We start from the raw sequence: 22112 nt of genomic DNA on the forward strand, positions 1-22112 counted from the left end.
ATCAGACTGTGCACATATGTCACACACCTCACCCACACAGCCCATTCTGTATGTTGTTCACAACACTGACACAGCTATACTGATAGGTCATGGCCATTCACAGCCTTACATACACAGATGCCTAACATTTGTCTGTGTGGTATGGGCTACAATGAGGGTGGGGTACAACACATTAACCCTGTTCTACTGTAGCTGGCACTGGTGTGATGTGCACATGTCACTTTTGCACCTTTTGTAGTTGTGAGTCTGTCAACAGGCCACTGGTGGAACACTCCTGTGACATGCAAAGGTATTTGTAATCAAATATCTGTGCTGTCTTGTACATCTGTACTGCTAACATCTACAGTGCTAATGGTTCATGGACATGCACACCATACTCAGCAGGGTTATAGTGCGGTGCCACCCATAATGACTGTCATTACCACTTGTGGGTTGATATTATCCAACACCCTATCTGTATTGTATGGTCATGCTAGGCACTTGTTCAGAACATGTGAGCATGTCATGAGCTACTGATTACTATAGCACCCATTCCACACCATTTCCCACAGGTACACTGGCTGTCCTACACGTCCCAGCTTGCTTATGGTACAACAGCTGTTGTACACACGTAACGCACATATCCTGTGGGACATGGTTGTATATACAGGCATGTCCAACTGTCACTTACCAGTGCTACTGTCTGTCTATATGAGGGATATGTCGTACATGTGGCAATAGAGCAATTGTCTCATGTACACATTCAATGCTCACCTCCCAACATACGACACTACAGCCTGTGGGGGATGCACTTCTGCAGCCGTGCTGGGGGCATAGCTCTCAAGTGAACCTCATTACAAGGAACGTACCTCATTTGGGGTTCTAAAAGGTGCATGTTCCTCAAGGTTCCACATTGAAAGGGTCTGTCACACATTCATTGTTGGAAATTGTTTACCTGCTAGCCATGGCTAAATAGATGGGAATCATATTAATTTATTAGAATATCTTTTTTATACGTAAAATCAGCCTATTTTAGCTATCACATGCCCTTCCTAGTTGAAGCTGTTAGTAAGCCAGTTGTAAGTGTTCCACGTTTTGCCCATTTGTCACACAGTATGAGGGCTAATGTTCCTCATTTTGGGGACAGGAGGTTGACAGCTATGGCTGGGGGTAATGCTGTCACCAACCCTGACTGCACCTGACAGTCATTTGGGGATGTGTAACAATCGCAACACACCCCACCCATCACATAGTCTCACATGATCTACACCACTGGCCACACCTATGAGGACAACTTGTGCAGTACATCTCCATACTCAGTGTAGGCACCAGAGGTAGCCCCCATCATGGACAACATCACCAGCTTATAGCCCACAGACTCATGTGTGCCCATCACATACAGCCAATAGGGAGTTATAACATTCACAACACACCAGTCATAGATGACTCTGTAGGGAGTCACACTGCAGTTCCACACAGCAGGCTACACAAGGCGATAGTCACTTAGATCTTGCTGTCGGGTAACTGCTTCTGCAACATAACCTATGCACCCATGCCACACCTCACCAGGTACGATGTGACTGTCAGTCTCCATGTTAGTGTGACTGCCCTGTGATGCCACTTCACAGACTACGTGTGCAGGGACATGCAATAGCTCACCAATCTTATAGCCCTGAGGGTGTGGGCCAAGCCCTGGGGAGCATTTTGCATTCATCCGGACACGATACCACTGTACAACGACCGACTGTGTCACTTCAACAGTTGCCTATGCTCCTATTGTCATTCCACAGGCATCTGGTATCTGTCCGCTTTGACTGACCTGGTCAAACACAATGCTGTGGCACAGATGACTTGCACCTGTCAGCCCAGGGAGTACAGCTCACATGTAAGGCTCTTGCTGCTTCTATACTGCCTGTCTTGCACAGTTTGCAATAACTGTCACCGGCAGGACGGGAACTGGCAGGCACGACATGGGGTCATGTGACACAATGCTTGCATCTTCCTCTGTGACGCACGCAGGCAAGGCACACCTTATAATGCACCACTCAAACATCTCTGCAGTGACTGTGACCTGCCTCTAGGCTCTGCAGAGCACACCTGCAATGACAGGTTATAGACAGACCATACCTTTCAGGCACATACCTGGACCGGCACACCCACAGCTGAGGGATTCCCATATCCCACTATGTTTTGCGCACATCCTGGCAAGTTACTTAGCACAATGCATCAGAGGTGCTCCACGTGCATGTCCAGGACTGCTATACACATTGTAACAAGCTACAGAGTCAACATCATACCCCACGGTTAACATACCTTCTTTGTTGGTATATTGGACAGTGAGCCTCAGACAGTTGCTACTGATGTGTGACTGACACTACCCCACACTTCACTGGGATAGCCACTCATGTACCGACACATCCATGAGTCATAACCTCCGCTCTGCTGGATCAACCCATACACACCACCTCCAAGACCTACATTAACCTTGGCATGAACACTACCACCATGTGACTGGTGTTACACACCTGGGGTTATCCCCTCATTGGTGGATTCCGAACATATGCTAATCAACCTTGTTAGCCACATCCCGGCACCACACCCATCACAGCATACACAGTACATGAGTACTACAACAACTACTACAGACGTCTGCTGACAGCGGGTGTTAACGTCATGACACCCGTGCAGATGGACAATGCACATACAAATGCTGACACATACCCCAGTGCACTTCATTAGCATGTACACAACTGCATGGATCATGCTATTCCACACAGAGCCATGATGGTACACACCAGAGAACAGACACCACTCTGGTGGTCATGTTCCATGGACATATGATGTACAACAACAGGTGTAGGCTGTTGCACAGTGGTGTACATTCCCATGTGTGGGGTGGCTCACTGGTCAGCCATGGTGGGGCCACAGGGTCCCTCATCACATACTCCAAGACTAGCTACGTAAACATGACTGCCACACATTCCGAGGTGTACCACCAGGCATTATGGTGGTATGTCAGTAGTCGATGGCAACACCCACATCTGCTATCACATACAACAGTCACTCAGGAACATTACAGACCCAGGTAATGTTGGCAACATGCTGGAGGATGGATTCAATGCTGACATTACACCCTCTCACTCACTACAGGGCCACAATCCATACATGAACATTGTGGTGTCCCTGTGGTCACACCTACACAGTACTGACCTACACTCTATATGTCCTGGGACACTGGCCCCATGTCACCTTCCAACGTCCCAGGCTGTGATGTCCACCAACCTCTGAATCACATGTCTCCCCAGTAGGCCACCATATTCAGTCATAGCCTTGTTTCAGACATTGTAGCCCCTGAATGGCACACAGCAGCATTTATCACACTACACACAGGTGGCACAACAATGCACGAGTGGGACTATAGTCCTACACACCTGACTGGACTGTTCTGCATGGCTATGGGGCACATCATCAAGGACGTCATTCACAGAGACATTGTTGGGCTCCCGTCCTTTGCTGCCACCCGGGTTGGGCTTGTTAGTGTCAGAGCATGGCCCCTACACATGTTGGACTCCTTTCATACAGTTACCAGGGCAGTTGCTGATGGTACGGGAGTCCACACATCCTACATTGTCCTCTCATTGCCTTTCAGAACCATTCCCCATTCTGGTATTGACAACATACACATCCAGCTGCACATTGTACCCTGTGTCTCAGGATGTTATGCTATGTGGCTCATGGACAGGACACACAGTGAGGCCAGCATACCATAGGACCTACTACATGTCAGGTACATTTGGCATACCACAGTCCTCAGTCATAGGGCCCCTCATGTTCAGTATATGGTTCCCTGCGGAACAGGCTAGCACAGGGGACTTTCCATGCCTAGCTTTCGAACCCCTGCATACACAGTGCCATGATTGCTCCACCAGCTGATACTGACTCCATCCATATGGGTGTCGCTGTGACAGATACATAATATGACTATCATGGCATCAAGCTGCATGACACAGGGTGCATACACATCACCTTTGCATTACACCATTCACCCACTGACTATCACATGGATGGTAGTCCCCTACATACATGTCACATTGTACATGTTTGCAGTACACACATATGTCACACCCACTCCTGTGGTTACCGTATTGCCACTGTGGCGTGGATATCCTTCTACGTGGCCACACCTATCTGTACTGGGTGTGTAGCTGGTACATAGGCACCCATTGTACCTCTGAACTCATGACATCCACACACATTCAAGGGTACACCACCCCATTTAGGGTGTACCTTACACAACAGCTACAGCTTTATATGCCACAACATTAACACGCCATGACGTTTACTGAGCTCCGACAGTTTAAATATGCGGCTGCACTACGGAGACCACATATGTACACATTTGCATACTACATACTCAGGGGTGACGTCTGCTGATCAGACAGGGCCCATGTCCACAACATTATTAATGGATATAATCCTCATACGCGACATAAGCAGAGGCCACTGTGAGCAACATGCTCATGGATATGTGCACACACGCCACAATGAGTGGGATGTGCTTGTGGGTTACATACCCAAACCGGACACTCACCATGCTTTGGAATATAGGTCCTATGTACATCATGCAGGGACACTCAGTAGCACTGTTCATGTGATACCTCCCTTGGTGGTTGGGAGACACATGTAGGCCTGGGATCACTGCAGTGGCTGTACTGTGCGGAGGTGCAGGTGACACATGGCTCTGCTGTTAACAGGACACTACCCTAGAGAGGTGCCACTAGTGTGAACACTGTAGTTGTGCTTACACATGGACTTGCCAGACTGCATAGTACCCCACTATGCACCTGTGAAGCTATTACATGTCCTTTGTGCATGGTTACTTGGTAGCCCTTCCATTTAGATTAGCTATCATGCTATTACAATGTCCCATGCCTACAAGCCATATGTATCCTGTTATTGTACATACCAACAGACGATACCTGTGGTATGCATGATATGCCTGTTATGCTGTGTAGAATATCTGTCATATCTACCTATAATACTATACATTACACATATTTCACATAGTATCCCATAATGCAAAGCATACTTGCACAGCGGGACCACCTTAGATATGTCATTAATGTTATATGCCCATACACATGCGTGCTGTGACAGTATATCAACATATACTATCCCCTGCTATGGCACGTCCTTGTTGGACATACCCTACCACTGACGGGTTGTATGGAATTGTTCTGTTTAACGCCCTCATGTAGCATCCCTTGTGGTGTCTGTGCTGTGTACCTTGTGTCCCACTGCTGGACACACAGTTTCTACAAGCGTTAGTATGCTCAGCAAGACATCACTACATAAATACCTTTCCCCACTTTATGCATTGCGGACACGTTTAATTAATGCAAACCAGGCTATACATACAGTACAACTAATTAATACAGATCATGCTATACATAACCTTACATATCGGGCGTTCTACATACCTTGTTGTCGTTACGGCATTTCATTTCTATCTCTCTCACAGTGTTTCAACTGGTATTCGGTATGAGCATACGGTTTGAATGTCTGGCAAGTCATCCTTATATACGTCGATACCTGTAACATGTGGATTCATCCCGCCAATTGGTGTTCCTGAGTGACTAATTACTTGCATATCAGCTGTGCAGCTACTCCATTCGCCAATTATGCGGCAACAGTGGGGTATAATTGGATTCTCCACTTGGGCGATGCCTATTTGCCCTACCTTCGGGGAGACGGTCTGTGTTGTGTTTCGTTATGTGTAACTGCAACTGCTATGCATGGAGACAAGTATACTTTGTATTCATGTCCCCCGTGGATTGTGTGTGACAGGTAGAGTATTTGGTTCAACATGTGGGTGTACCTGTCATCCCAACATCTGATAACGGAGTATTGCAAACGAAACCTGTAACATGGCTGTTTGTTCCATTATACAACGCCTGCAATTTTGCATGGCACCTTTAATTGTGTCTCTCACACGGTATGTTGAGGGTTCTGCAGATGTAATTGACTGACTGGATGTTTGTGCTGCTATTAGTCTGTATTGCTTTAGTTTCTAGTGTGGGGGATGTCGGTGGGTGTACGTCGCATATATAGGTTTGTGGGCCTTGCATTTCTACATAATCCGTATATATGTGTGTGGGCTCCGTCCCTAATTAGAAAGCTAACAGTTAGTAGACTTATGTTACGGGATTGTACGTTGGGCCGTTGTTAATTGGTTTCTATATTGTCTGCAGGTGAGCTTGCTACTTGTATACCTCCATAATTGCAGCGATATATCAAGGGATATGTGTAAGTGACAGCTATCCCTTGTATTTCTGTCCCAGATATTTGCAGTCATTGTGGTTGTGTTGTTAAAAGAGCCTGTTTGCCATGGGTTGCCACCTTTTCATATGGTCATTGTTGGACACTTGCGGGACACACAGCAGTGTTTACAGGCCAACACGTAGCCACGGTCAGTACACAGGTTAGCACATACTTTTATCCTCAATACATACCTATTGTTGTGTGACTTTGGCTACTTATCATATTGCATGTAACATTTACGTTTCTTACATACAGGCATAACTATTAAATACGACTGTTACATTATATATGGGACATATTTATGTCCTACCATCTCGGACATTTGCCCTTTGTACTGTTTTATGTCAGGACACACCTGCCCAGGGTGGGGCTGTCCCTCCTATTGTGGGACAGGTAGTAACCGTATGCCTACAGCTAGCTATACCCACACCTAGCGTACTGATCTGCCTCTGACTTGGCACTGACAAACACATGTTGTGGACACACACACACATTACAGTCACACAGAGAGGCACACGGCACCCTCAACGCACACTTACACAGACTACGGCACTCACAGAAACAGTTGAACACAGTACCTACTTGGACCACAACACCGGCAGCGGTGACTCACTGTCCCTTCATATCATCAAACTATTACTCGCGGCTGTACTGTTCCGGTACGGTGTTCTATCGGCCTTTCAGCATTGTGGTTACGCATGTCGGTATGTTACACATTTCATGGTTGGCGGTATCCTATTTATTTGTACCTCCAAGGTGTTATGAATGTCGTTGAACTATCTATTATATTTGCAGATATCGCTGAATCCATCTATATCACCATATATCACTCTATTGCCCTTTCTATCTGTATTATATAAATGCATATGTGGACATATATATATATATATATCTATATATATATATATATATATCTATCTATATATATATATATATATATATATATATATATATATATATATATATATATATATGTATCTGGCGGGGAACATGACAGGCACACAGCACCACCATATGCTGTAAGGCTCATGTACTGTTCAGGTGTTGGCATTCCGTGTTCCACTGGCTGTTGTGTTTACAATGTTTGAGGACTGCCTATGTAGGAGTCACACATTGGGCCACCTATACATTACAATTTACAGGTGGTCATGTTTGTGTGCCATCCATTTTACTGTGTGTGCAGGTGGAGAGGTGTCAGTCCGTAGGGGCCTACACTGTCAGAGTATGTGCTATACGTTCCCTCTTTGCCAAGGGGTAGGCATATTGGGCATGCCTCCGTCTGCCTACTGGGGCTGGCACAGTGTGTTCATGGTCTGAATCCCTCTGTGCCTGTAATGGCCTTGGCAATTGAGGTGGGCTATGAGGGCCTTCACCATTTTGTCCCTGCTGCAGCTGCTTCCGCAGGATCATATTATGTAGCATGGTACATACTATGACGATGTGGGCACACGTGCCTGAAGAGTACTGCAAGGCTCCACCAGATGTATCCAAGCACCGGAACCGTGATTTCAGCATCCCGAACACATGTTCTATGATGATTCTGGTTTGTGCGTGTGCCTCATTATGGCATTCTTGAATGGGTGTGTGTGCATTTCTGATGGGAGTCATCATCCACGGCTCCAGTGCATAGCCAGCATCCCCCACAAGATGGCCATGTGGGATGTCCCCCCTGACAAATACCTGATACAGCTGTGAGGCATGCCAGATATGGGAGTCATGGTAGCTTCCAGGGCTGCCAGGACACACATCCATGATAATGCCCTGGGCAATGCACACAACCTGGCAGTTGATGGAGTGGAATCCCTTGCGGTTTATGTAGCGCCTACCATGCTCACCGGGTGGTGACTTGATTTGTATGTGCGTGCAGTCTGTCGCACCCAGTACCTCCGGGTAGTGTGCAACATGGTGGAAGTGGTGCATATTGCTGGCCAACTCCTCCTGAGTTCTGGGGAAGTATATCTGCTCATTGGCATGTGGTAACATGGCATCCAGGAACTGGTGTAGTACCCTGGATGCTGATGCCTGTGAGATACCCATTATATCTCCAGTTGGCCTTTGAAAGGTACCTGTGGGCAGTATTCACAGGCTTACACATACCTTCATGTCCACTGGGATGGGTTCCCCACTGTTGTTTCTGGTTCTCAGGCGTGGCCGGCACAGCTCCACTATTTGCTGTAAGATGTCCCTGTCCACCCTGTAATGCTCTACTATCTCCAGGTCATGTAGCCCCTGGTAGGTTACCCTTGGTCTGAACACACTCCTTCTCCTCCAAGGCCTGCGGTGGTTGTCGGCATCATCCCCCACAACACCGTCAGTCTCTAACACATGCTGATAAATCACAGCTATGGCAGCTCCCAACGTGTACATTTTAAAAGTTCCCCGTGTGTTAACACCTATGGTGCGGTGTTTGGGAATACACAGGTGTGTGTTGGGTGCTTTCACACTTTATACTATTGTGCTGTGAACACCGATGATGTCATAGGGTGTGTATGTACGATCGTAGCTACAGGGTATCTTATGTGTTTTACTGCTGGAACTACTATTGTGGTGCCTTTGGTGTTGAATTACATTTGCCTGCCGTGGATTACCTCTTGACCTTCCCTTTACATTTCTGCACGTTGTACCTACCATTTTCTGGCGTGCATCCTGCAGTCTACTTTCATTTGTACTTTCCTGGACCTGGCGTATCTTGCATTATGTGTGCTACTGCCGGTCTGTTGTCGGTTTGCTTTGCTCTGCTGTGTCAGGTCTCCTATCTTTGCAATCCAATACCTCCCATCCTTTCTTTGCATTCCAATGCCTCCCCTATCCTGTTTTGCACGTTTCTGCAAGCAGACTTGTCAGCTGCCGTCGATTGGCATTCGTGGGTTGATTGGTGTTGATTGCTCATTAGTACTCCAATTACCGTACTTCTGCATTTCCTTCTTTTCTTCCCCGACCTTCCTGTTTCTGCTATTGTTTGCGGCGCGTGCATCCGATTACTGGGTTTCGGGCACGTTTTCATCCTCGTACACATGCGCTTTTGGGCACCGTGTGTGCTCTCAGCTAAATGATTCTATACCTTCCTCCCCACCCCTGTCCTGCAGCTTTGCTTAGCAACGGACAGGCCATATTTGCATTGCTCCAATGTGCTTACTGCTACGGCGGCACACCCCTCTGCTGATGTCATGTATCTCCTCTGAGCCACTCCTCGGTGTTATACCGCTGCGCCGTATGGTACAACCTTCATCCGGCGGGACATTTGCGATTCAGTATTATCTGCCTCATTTGCATGGCATTGACTACTAATTCATAGTTACCGCGCCGAACATTATCGCAGGCCCTTAGCAACCCTTGCACCTTGGTTGTGGTGTTCCATGCCTACCATTGTGCATTATGCTGTAAACCTGATTTCTATTACGTTGCGATTTTATGACATTTTTATATAATTTCTTTATGTTACAGCTTCCGCACACATGCCCTGCGGTTGTGCTGTGCTTTACTGTGGACATGACATTAAATGTTGTTATTTACGTGTTGTGCATCTTTTCTTATGCCATTGGCTGTGTATTTCGCCATTGGCATATGTTAATGTTGTGATACCTGGGTCTGGCCCTCTTCCATAGCTCCGATGTTCTGTTTGGTAAAATGTAAACCGTGTTTTTTGGTTTACATTTCTGTGGGCTTACGCTACACCTGCACCACTTCCTGAATCGCTATATGCCTTCATTTGCATGGTGCGACACTGCACATGGGGTGATTAGCATACCTAAGCCGGGGGCTGCGCAGTTCTGGCATACGCCGGTAGTGCACGTGGAATTGGATCGTACCTGAATCGCTCGACGGCCATATTTGGCGTTATACCGCCTACGCTATGCCTGCGCCTGGCGCAAGCTTCATGAATCCCGGGGATAGTATTTGTACATCTTTATTTTTAGTTAATGCTCCTATTCTTGAAATAATGCTATATACCCAAGTGATCTTATTTGGTCTATTCTTATTATAACCAGAAAAGCAATTACTAAAATTGGAAAAGTAAAGTTACTCCCTCTAGTGTTTAACTTATTAGTATGGCAAACATTGTTTTACAGCAGTGAATTACATACTATAAATATGAGATCTTCTAATATTACACATTCTTATAAATTGTGGGTTAAACTTAGACTTGCTTGAAAAATACTAATTGTTGATGGATAACTTTGATGTATTGATCAGCAGTGGCCCTATGTAACTAGTTATTTGTTTATTTAATAATTGATTAATTTAGTGTTATAAAACTAAATAAAAAATAAATGTTAGTTCAGAAACTGGCTGCATGTGGATTATAGAAACTAGAGGCCTTGCACAATAGACTTTTCAATACTACTGCTTAAGCGGAACACAAGTAAACTTCACTTCAGATTTCACTAGATCTGTTACTGTAGTTTCTAATGAATGATTTACCTCTACTGATATGTTTCCTCTACTAGAATTGTTGCCATCATACAGTACAACTATAACAAAAAATGCCTACAAACAGTAATACAGTTCAGTACCACATGGGGCTTTTTCTATAAGCTTAACCATGCTTCTGACTGTGAGTATCAAACCTTGTACCTTATACATCCGAGGCACACAGTTGAGGAATTATGCCAACCATAATCTATATGTAGGGGAGGCTAGCTGTCATTTTTTTCTTTTTTGCTAATTTTAATTATTAGTCAGCTGCTTAACTGAAATGATCATTCTATGACCCTTTTCAGCCATAATCAAAGCCATAAGAGAAACGCAAAATATTTTTGTGTGTCTCTCTCTCAATATATATATAGATATATATATATATATATATATATATATATATACATGGGTCCACTTTAAAATTTCAAAATACCAAAATCTCGGGTTTTGAGATACTGAACTCAAAACATCAAGATTTTGTATCTCGAAAATTAAGACTGAACCAAAAAAAAAAATAAAAACACAGCTAACATAATGTTTACTGAAATATACCAACTCCAAGACTGCGCTACAGTGAAGAGAACGGTAATGATCCTGTTTCACTTACCGTTCTCTTCATTGTAACGTGATCTTGGAGTTGGTATATTAAAGTAGGGGGGTGTGGGGGGTTCAGGAGCGTTGCCCCCCTGCAAAAACATTATTGTACTTTTTTTTTTTTTGGTTCACTTTTGAATTTCGAGATACCAAAATCTCGATGTTTTGAGTTCGGTATCTCAAAACTCGAGATTTTGATAATTCTAAATTTAAAAGTGGACTCATATATATATATATATATATATATATATATATATATATATATATATATATATATATAGATATCTCTCTCTCTCTCTCTCTCTCTATATATATATATATATATATATATATATATATATATATATATATATATATATATCATAGGCATATCTAGTTATGTATATATATATATATATATATATATATATATATATATTTTTTATATATATATATATATATATATATATATCTTTTATATATATATATATATATATATATATATATATATATATATATATGAATCAAGTGCAGAAACTCAGTTTGCAGTTATATCAACATGCTTAAAATTGAGACAGTAATACTGAATCACACAAGGCTGACACGGTTCTGTGCCTGCTCCAAGGTTACTTCAGGGAACATACACCATTTCAAACAGTGTTTTTTGGCAGGGGGAGTGGGGGCTAGCCCTGCTAATTATATATACAAACTGTATGATCACACAATTCCCATGGAAGAGGCATATTTTCCTTCCCTGGGATCATCCTTTATTGCACAGCTGTCAATCAAATGCAGGCAGACCAAAATTAGTTTACCATACGCAGGTCGATCTTAGCCATGATCAACCTATCTAATGGAGAATACACACACACTCACACACACACACACACACACACACACACACACACACACACACACACACACACACACACACACACACATATATATATATATATATATATATATAGGTTACCATTAGTTCATCAACAGCCCATTCCATCGAAACCAACTTCACCGACACGACAGATCATCGACAACTGAAGAGACAACGTTTCCCGCACGATAAGTTACTGTTTGTCCATCACCCATCAAAAACCACCAACAAAACAAAGCCAACAATGTGGGGAGCTATGCCCCCCACACCCCCCTAGGTGGGGGGCTTCGCCCCCACACCACCCTTCATAATTATTCCAACTCTGAGAACGCACTGCCGGGGGTTAAAGGAAATGTTCAGGTTGATGGCCAAATGGTTACTTACCATGTGGGAGATGTCGGCTCTTCAGTTTTCTATTATCTGCCTTGTCGGTGAAGTCAGTTTCGATGGAATGGGCTGTCGATGTACTAATGATAACCCATATATATATATATATATATATATATATATATATATATATATATATATATATATATATATGTGTGTGTGTGTGTGTGTGTGTATCTGGATATTTCAAAATTCAAAGTAGTCACACTCAAACACAAAATGTGTTTTTGCATGGTGAGAAGAGACTGAAGAACTTGGAGGATACCCATGCAGACAAAAGGTAAATGCATAAAAAGCCATGCTGACAGTGACCAGATATCAGGAATGAACCCTAGATTTGTAAAATAGAGATCTTACTGATAAGCAGCAATGGTGTTTACATATGCAACAATTATAAGTTCCCCTAAAATTAAAAAGTGATACATAGTTGACGTAAATTTTTTCTTTCTTTGAATTAATTTTGTTTGGAGATAGGGACTTTGTCCTGTGCTATTGGCACTGTTAGTTTGTTTCTTGTATTCTTTTTTGACAGTTTCTGGTTACCATATGTGCAATGCATCAGAACTCAGTTCAGATTTGCAGACTATTTTTTACTATAATAGTGTTTGGGAGAGATTTATTCAGAAATGTAACACTTGTTACTAAGAGCGTGGCTCTCTTAAATATCATATTGTTTATATTTACTTTGGTCCCTATCATCCCCCTTAGGGAATGTATGAATCTTCATCTTCCCACCTGGAATGAGCATGCCCATTGGTTCTCTGCCACTCCATGAGCTGCCTGAGCTCCTAATCAAAGCAAGGTCAGCTAGACCACAGTAAAGGGTTTTATCACTGTACACCACTGGAGTAGCCAGACTTTGACAATTTAGCTTTGACACTAGGTGGACATGCTGCTGATTCACTCTGTAATTAGAATACCACTCTGTTACTAGAAAACAGACATTTTAATAACTTTATGTCAATGCCATCCATGTGAACTCTAGAATAAAGATATGCCCTAGTCATGTATTTGACTGGGTTTTTATTTGCTCCTCTGAATATTGACATTTCTTCTGGTTTGCTGAGCTTCTCATATTAATTCTGAACCACTACAAGTTCTCTTTTGAATTTATTCTGTGACATTTGTCCCAGTCCCCTTCAATAAACACATCACACAGAATGACATTTGATGACCCTTATTAAAACTTCCATAAGATAGCTTTGTTCACCAACTTTATTATTTACAACTGCACATAATCTATTTGATTCTAAACACAACATAAACATCCTTGTAATGTTAATCAGGGCAGCGTACCTACTCACCCTGGCCCAGTAAGCAACGTCCATACCTCGGCTCACTTACTTTAAAGTGCCATCCCATCCTTGTAATGCTAATCAGGGTAGCATACCTACTCACCCTGCCCAGTAAGCAGGGTCCATACCTTTGCTCGCTTACTTTACTTATGAAGCAGTGTCCCATCTCACTTCATACAGCATTTATTGAATTACTTTCCACCAAATAAGCAGCATCCTTACCTCAGCTTACTTATCGATTTGGCAAGCTTCCTCCAGCTGCTCATTTTCCTTTCCCCAGCTCCTTGAAATGAACATCCATACACCAGAGGGGAAACAGAAGAAGGCGAGCCTTTCCCTCTTCTCCACCAACCAGCCTGACCAGGCTGTTCCCCCTCTACCCAAAATTGTTCAACCAACTACCTCCCATAATGGTAATGGTTAAGCCAAACATCATTCGGTGTACCCATCATCTGTAAAGCACTTAGGATCCTGCCTATCCTCCCTGAAACACAACTTAATAAAACTAAGAAGAATTACCATTGACTCCACTGCACCACCGGGACATCCCATTCAAGAGAATACATTCATTTTAAACCACTTCAACCCAACAACTAAACATGGCTCAGCCTGAACAGAATGACTCCACACATCCATGACGCTGTCAACTGTAGCATATCACCTTAGCTCCCCAAACTACCCAGTTCTGGCTGTACATTAACTCCATTACTTTATGGAATAATGTAACTCCAAAATATTAATGCCCTAACCCTAAATGGAAGAAAACCAGCACCCTTTGACCTAATTCCTGAAAACTCGCATATTTGCAGCAATGAAGTACTCTACGTGCCCAGCCATAAACACCCCCAATTCACTCATTACCAAATGACAATCCTGACTAGAACCCAGGGCACCCCACACAGAACCTCCTATACTCCTAACAACCACCAAACTAGAACACTGACATTACTAACTATCCTTAACCACTACTTGTCCCTAGCCTTTCCCCTCGAAGGTTCACTTCCCCTATGTTACCCCTAGTTGTAATAAGGAATTGAAACCTGACCTATGGCTTCTATATCCTGCAACCAATCTTCCCTTAAACCTTCTAGCTCCCTTGTAAGCAAAGCACTTAGAAGCAAAGATTAAACTTCACTGGCTTACCAGAGCCATAAGGCTTTAGCCTAATAAGTTCCTGTGCTTCTAAAAATGTCGTAACTCTACTCATCCCATGGGATGACCCCCCATAAACCACACCAACAATTTTTCCCCTGGCCCCCCTACCTACCTCTTCCTTACTTGTCCCCTATACCAATGCAATAATAAGCTCCCACTAAGTAAACACAGCACTCTAACATGCCTTAATAAGGTGATTACTGAGACCTTTATTGTGCCCCATTCCAGTGGCAAGAGCATCCATTCTATTAAAAAGCATTACCTTTCAGATCCCCTTTTCAAGGCACCACATGATGCCTTCTGCACTTCAGTAATCTGCAAGGAAAAAAAATGATAACTTCTACTTGCACCATACCAATAATTCTTTACGTGGAGGCACTAACAAGCACCCCTGCCACCCCCATCAAGTGTTTGCCACACTCTTCACCAAAATATGGAACCAGTCTCCTCTTTTTTTTTTTTTTTATTATATGCTTCATATCCCCTTTGAACAAGAGTGATAAGTGCTACCCACACAAATAAGAGACAAACTTGTCTAACTTGTAATCGCCCCAAAGCCAGTAGCCTAATAACTTCCTATGATATTAAGAATGTGGTGACTCCACTCCCTCTGCCTGAACCCCATCCCCTGTGACATGACTTACTGAGCACTAAATAAAATGCATTACCTTCATCCTCATCAAGCCCACTGCAGGCACCTTTCAAACATTGATCTACCATACTGAAATGATTAATAGAACCGATTGCAAATTAACCCCGAGGTCACAAACTCAAATGCCTGTCCTTCTCTGGCTAGCAGTGTAAATCTTCTACCAAAACTCAACAACTTTGAAATCCACTTTCTTCAATTAGCAGCTGTTGCCCACTTGTGCTACCCATGTGCAACCTCCTTGCTCGCCACTGCTTCCATCACCTATGAACTCACTGTGTAGGGAAACAACTGGTACTCATCACACCACCATCTACAAAAAAATGGACAAAATTAAATCCTCTAAGATGTAAAGAGAAGACTTCACCTCATACCCACCTATTCCAAATTATAGCAGCAACAGCATCATTCCAAAAAACCCCATCTGCAAGAAAGAAAAGACATGTAAATGATTTAAAATACATAACGCACATTTCAAGACATCTTCAAAAAACATTTTGTCCTGCCAACCTGGGAAGGAGTGTACCACGACCACACACATTTATGACAAAGCAGCCATAACTGAAGCAATGCTTCCCATGAACCTAACAAACACCCACTATAAATTTAACTACCAATCGAATATGTTACAACTAAACCCCACACCTGAAGGGACCTATCAACATCCACGACCAAGGTAACCTTGCGATTCCAAAGCACATCACTTAGGGCACTGTATAAGCCAAGCTAACTTATATTGCAGAACCATCTGCCTAGCTCTTAACCTTCCATCTCCAAATGAGGCATACTAACCAAACATAATGTTGAACAAATGGTCAAAATGCAGCAAACCTAACAGCTTACAAGCAGCTTACAGTGCTATCAAGGGGACCCCACTGCAATATTCCCCCATCAACTCTTTCAAATGTAATTATGACTTAGGGCTCCCTTCCTACTTTTTTTTTTTTTTATAAACCTGTTTAACCTTCCCAGTTGAGGCTGTTAATCTAATAATCTAAGCCATTAGTAGGTGTACCACATTCTGTCCATTTGTTCTCCGTTTGCTTGCAAGCAATGACCAAATCTGTAACACCCATATACCTCTTAACCTCTTAGCCCAGACAATGCAGGCAAAGCCCACACTGCACCATTTAAAGCAATACGTGTTCACAATCCGTAAATCAAAGAGGGGCGAAGTATCCTCTGAATAGTATAAAGTGAGAACGATAAGGTTAGCATGCTTAGTAATGTGTTGAAAACAGTTGCTGAAGTCTGCAGATATAGACTGGCATGAACAGAGGCCTAAAAATAAAAAGTAGATAATACTCAACAAGCAACATTAATATAGATATGAGCAATATTTAACTGCCTAGAAATTCATTTAGTATAGTTCTCTGCAACAGTATGCAACCCAGTAAAGGCAGTAAGGCATGAAGAGCAGTCTGGGCAGAATCCTGAAATAAAGGCACCAGGTTACTAAATTGGGCTGGTTTGTAGTTTATTTGTGCTCGGACTGAATATTAGAGGGGCAGAGAGGTTTAGGGATAGTGCCAGGTAGTCTTTAAGTGCAGGCGTAGTGAGGCCTTGAAATTAGTGCATGCCTATACAGATTTAGCCTTGCCCCTTCGAAGGTGTTCCTCTTAAAGACAGGCATGTTTATCGGTACACATTTTACTGAATACATAAGCTAATACTATACATTCATTACAACTAACAACAAAGGGTGCAGTATGTAAAGTCCTTCTATAGTGAACAATAAAATTGTGCTCCTCTTTCTGACACCCTGCTATGATTTTTCAAATGTCAGTGCTATGATTTTTAATGCTTGGAGGTTGAGAGGTATGCTTTCCCAGCATGCTTCACATTTTGCAATATATCTATATCATACCTCTGAACATGTTAGCTTACGAAATCTGGACAAAGCCTGATGGGGGACAAAGGTCTAAAAATAAGGACAGATTTTAAATGTTACTCTTATAAATTTAGAAAGCTGTTAGAATAAAAGGATTTGTGTTACCATGCATTTTCTGAAGAATATAAACTCTGAATTCAAATGTATGTCATTATTTAGTCACTTTAATTTTCAGATCATCCCAGTGATTTGCCAGAAAGCCACACATTTTATGAGGAAAAAGGCTAAAATATGAGGCAAAATCTGAACATTCTGCGAAAACCTGGACAGTTGCGAGTTATGATCCATATCCAATTCATTCTCAAGTCATTGTTTCAACTTGTTATTATTTGTTGACAAAGAGCTGATAGATTATTTGTAATGCGGATTGTTGAGAATCACAAACCACATATTTATATGTTCAGATGGGTGTATGTAGCCTGACTTATGCTTTTGCTAAAAAAAAAAAAAAGACAATGTATAATTCTCTGGTATAAACAAATCCTGTTTTGTGGCTACAGGAATTATATTCTACATGCTTATATTATTATTTATTAAATACATGAGCCTTCATAGCAAAAAAAAAAAATCTAATGGCAGTATGACTGAAATGCAAACTTTAAAAGTTAAAGAAGTGTTCTTGAGTTTTCTATGATAACATGAAACCGCTGCCAATTTACACTCATAAAATTAAAACATAACTTGTATCGCTTCGTAACACCCTTCCTCAAAGTTCACTTTTACTTTTTTTTTTTTTTTTTTTTTTTTTTTTTATTAATTAGCTGTCGACACTGCAGCCGCATGTGTGGTAGCAACCTCCTTCCCCCATAGAACCCGCAGCCCACAAAACAGCCACTGCCACTTCCTCCAGCCCCCAAACCCCATCAAAACATGAAGCAAAGCAGGACACCCAAGACCTGCATGAGCGGCCAAAATGAGGGGCAAAACCATTGCAAGGAGTAAACGAACAAATCCGCTGCCACAAAAATACCTGCACCCCAGCAGCTGGCAAGGATGAAGCCACTGCTGACAACCAAGCCCCGATGTCAAAACTCACAACCGAACATCCCACAAACAACACGCATCAACAGATTATTCCCTAAACATGCCAATTCTCAGTGATCCTGCACCCAAGAGGCAATGAGAACAAGGCTGACCCAGATGTGCATGCGCCAAGAGCAACACTGTTCTGGTAACCAGCTAAACACCACAGACCATCACCTGCGGGTCTGCCAAGCACAGCCCTGCCAGCAGAAAACCTAAGCCGCCAGCCGGAAACCAGAAATACCCTTTCAAACTAAGACTCTCTGCTCAAACTTACCCCAATGCGCTGAGCCCAACCACAATGCCAAAAAAAAAAAAAACTATTGCTGTCAAAACAACCAGAGAGCATTCACCAGTTTCAGCTTCTCTTGCCCATCTTCTTCCTACCAAATCACCCCCCCCACTACCAAATTACCCAACTTTCTCTCCCTGCTTTAATTCTATCCCCTCTGCCTGAATATAATTATCAATCCCAGGCCTACCTAATCCCTCAGTACCAAATGGTCATCATGGACATAAGCCTGCCTGCCTGTAGCAAGCTCCCGTCAAAATGCAATTGCTTACCCAGCTACACATTGTTTAAACATCTTAAGCCCCTCTCTACCCTTATCTCATTTCCTCCCAATCCTCCCTGCCTCCACTTAACCCTTTCACTTCCCCCAACTCACCTAACATCCCCTAACATCTATCTAACCCCACATGAAGATGTCCCGGGACAACTTATTTTTTTGCCAAACTTCATTTGTGGCTGTTCTAATGATGGTACTATTGATGCTATGGCTATGGCATGAATGCCTTCTTTGTGAGATAATACACTCACATGATTCTGACACATCTTTGTACAATCGTGCATTCTCAGTTGACATCAAACTTTCTGATATTAGATCTTCTTGTGCTAAACAGATGTCTTTGGTTTCATATGTACATCTGACCATCTTCTTCTTCACTCCCATAGTATCTCTTATCAAGCTGCAGTGCCATTGACAAGGGCTGCAGGCGGCAGGTTCTGCCATGGTAAGTGTTCTTTGATTCTTTTTTCCTTTTTTGCAGTTCGAAGAGTCTTCTAGAATGCAGGCTGTTATTGTTACTTATGCATCATTTCTTCTCCTAGCATCTCTATTACCTTTGCCTTCATTCTCTGGCATTAATTAGCAAGGCAGTACATGTCAGCAATTTCTTTTTTAATCTAGTGCTCATAAATAAATCAATGGGATAGTGCTTCGGATCTGTAAATGAATAATATTCCTCTGTTCCAAAACTGCAAGATGACATTCCCTAGAGTTACTGCTACTGCTTTTTTTGCATCCCATTCCCTGCTCTCTGAATAGTTTTCTTCATTTATTCATTTAATTGTGGGATTATAGTCACATGGGTGGCTTCCCATCTTTACTCAGATAGTTTGGATGTTGTACTTTTGAATTGTGGCCATGGTCTGATATGACAACATAAGGAATACTTCATCTATGGAAAATAGTCATCAGGAATTTGGGTAAAAGTCTAGGCATGTTAAGTACATGAGTTTCTTAAAATGGAATAAATACATGCCCAGTCATCTCCATGCATCTGTCTGATACTCCATAAGGGATGAGCACTTTTGTGGATTGTTTTTATGATACAAACTGCACACATCACAATTCTCTCTCTCTCTCTCTCTCTCTCTCTCTGCGTATGTTAACATTCTAGGCCAATGCATAATGCTCTTTCCTTATACTTCTCTATTCCGGCTTGGGTTTCAAGTGTCTGTATTCCTGATAGGCTAAATGCAACAATCTTGTCAGCTTTGAAAAGTAAGCATATTTCTTATTTAGTTTTATTTCCTCTTGGAGAGAAAGTCTAGATTTCCCTTTTGACAAATGACTTTTGTTTAGTAACCATCTTATTGTCAATATCTACAGTAACAATATTTTGAAGTTTGTATCAGTGCCTCACTGCAATTCTTTTGCATTTTTTTCTGCCAGTACTAACTGTAGCATCACCCACACAGTCTTTACTTCTTCCATTAACTCTTCATTCCACTCTGGTAAACATGTTCTGCTCAACATATAAGCTATACAACTTTGTATTACTGGACTGAATTTTATTTTTAGGTTATACTTCTGTAGATTTAGCAACATCCACTGTAATATCCGATGTGTTTTTAAAAGAACGACTTTATGAATGTGCTTTGAAATGGTTGTTAATCCATTTCTACTAGTACTTTTCTTCTAAATTTACATTGATGGACCTCCCACACCCTTATGCTATTGATATCTATTTGCCTCTGGAGGAGCATATCTTCTTTTTAAACCTGGAAATGCTCATAACCAACAGGTAATTGGTGCATTTTCCAATAATATCACAGCTCCTATACAATTTTGACTGACTTCAACTTGTAACACAACTGACATATTTACACTGCAGTATTTCAATGCAACAACTAACTTTGCTAGTTTTTTCATGATTTCAGTACTCTTTTTTTCTGTTCTCTTTTCAGGTTATATCTTAGACATAGGTATAAACACAGTATGGCATATAGGGTGAAATGAAAGCGGTAGCTGTCCCAGTTGCAAGATGTTATAGGCAGGATTGGCTTTGTCAGCTGAAAGTAGAATGCACTGCCAGTTGGGTCACGTTTTCATATGTTGATATTGGAATACTTCAAATATTGGAATTACTGGTATCTAGAGCAGGACAGAAGAAAGAAAGAAGTAGGAAAGGACATTTTTTGGCTCATCAGTTTTAGTTTAAGGTTGACACAGTCCTGGGACTGTTCACAGTACCCTTTAACCAGTAACGTATTTGTATAAACACTGAATGATTTGTCCCCTTGCACCACCTCACTAATGTGCGCTAACCCTAAATCTAATCCTGTACCTAACCCTAACCCGTTACTTCAGAAAAAAAACATTTCTATAACACTACCACTACACAAGTCAGGCTCAGACACAAACACATGCACCAGCACACTTCTTCTTTCTTCTTCTTCTTCTTTTGGCTGTTACCATTATGGGTTGCCACAGCAGTTCATCTGTTTCCATTTCTTCCTGTCCTCTGCATCTTGCTCTGTCACATCAACCAGCTGCATGTCCTCTCTCACCACATCCATAAACCTTATCTTAGGCCTTCCTCTTTTCCTCTTACCTGGCAGCTCCATCCTTAGCATACTTTTCCCAATATACCCAGCATCCCTCCTCAGCACATGTCCAAACCAACACAATCTTGCCTCTCTGGCTTTGTCTCCAAACTGTCCAACCTGAGCTGACCCTCTAATATACTGATTCCTAATCCTGTCCATCCTTGTCACACCCAGTGCAAATCTTAACAACTTTAAATCTGCCACCTCCAGCACTCACTCCTGCCTTTTTGTCAATGCTACCATCTCCAACCCATATACTATAGTTGTTCTCACTACCCTCTTGTACGGTATACCATCTCTTTCACTCTTACTGGTACCCATCTCTCACAAATCACTCCTGACACTCTTGTCCACCCATTCCACCCTGCCTGTACTCTCTTCTTCACCTCTCCCATACTCACCATTACTCGGAACTGTTGATCCCAAGTATTTAA

This window comes from Protopterus annectens, chromosome 6.part0 (assembly GCF_019279795.1).
Source record: "Protopterus annectens isolate FY-2018-M chromosome 6.part0, PAN1.0, whole genome shotgun sequence".
NCBI classification, from domain to species: Eukaryota; Metazoa; Chordata; order Ceratodontiformes; family Protopteridae; genus Protopterus; species Protopterus annectens.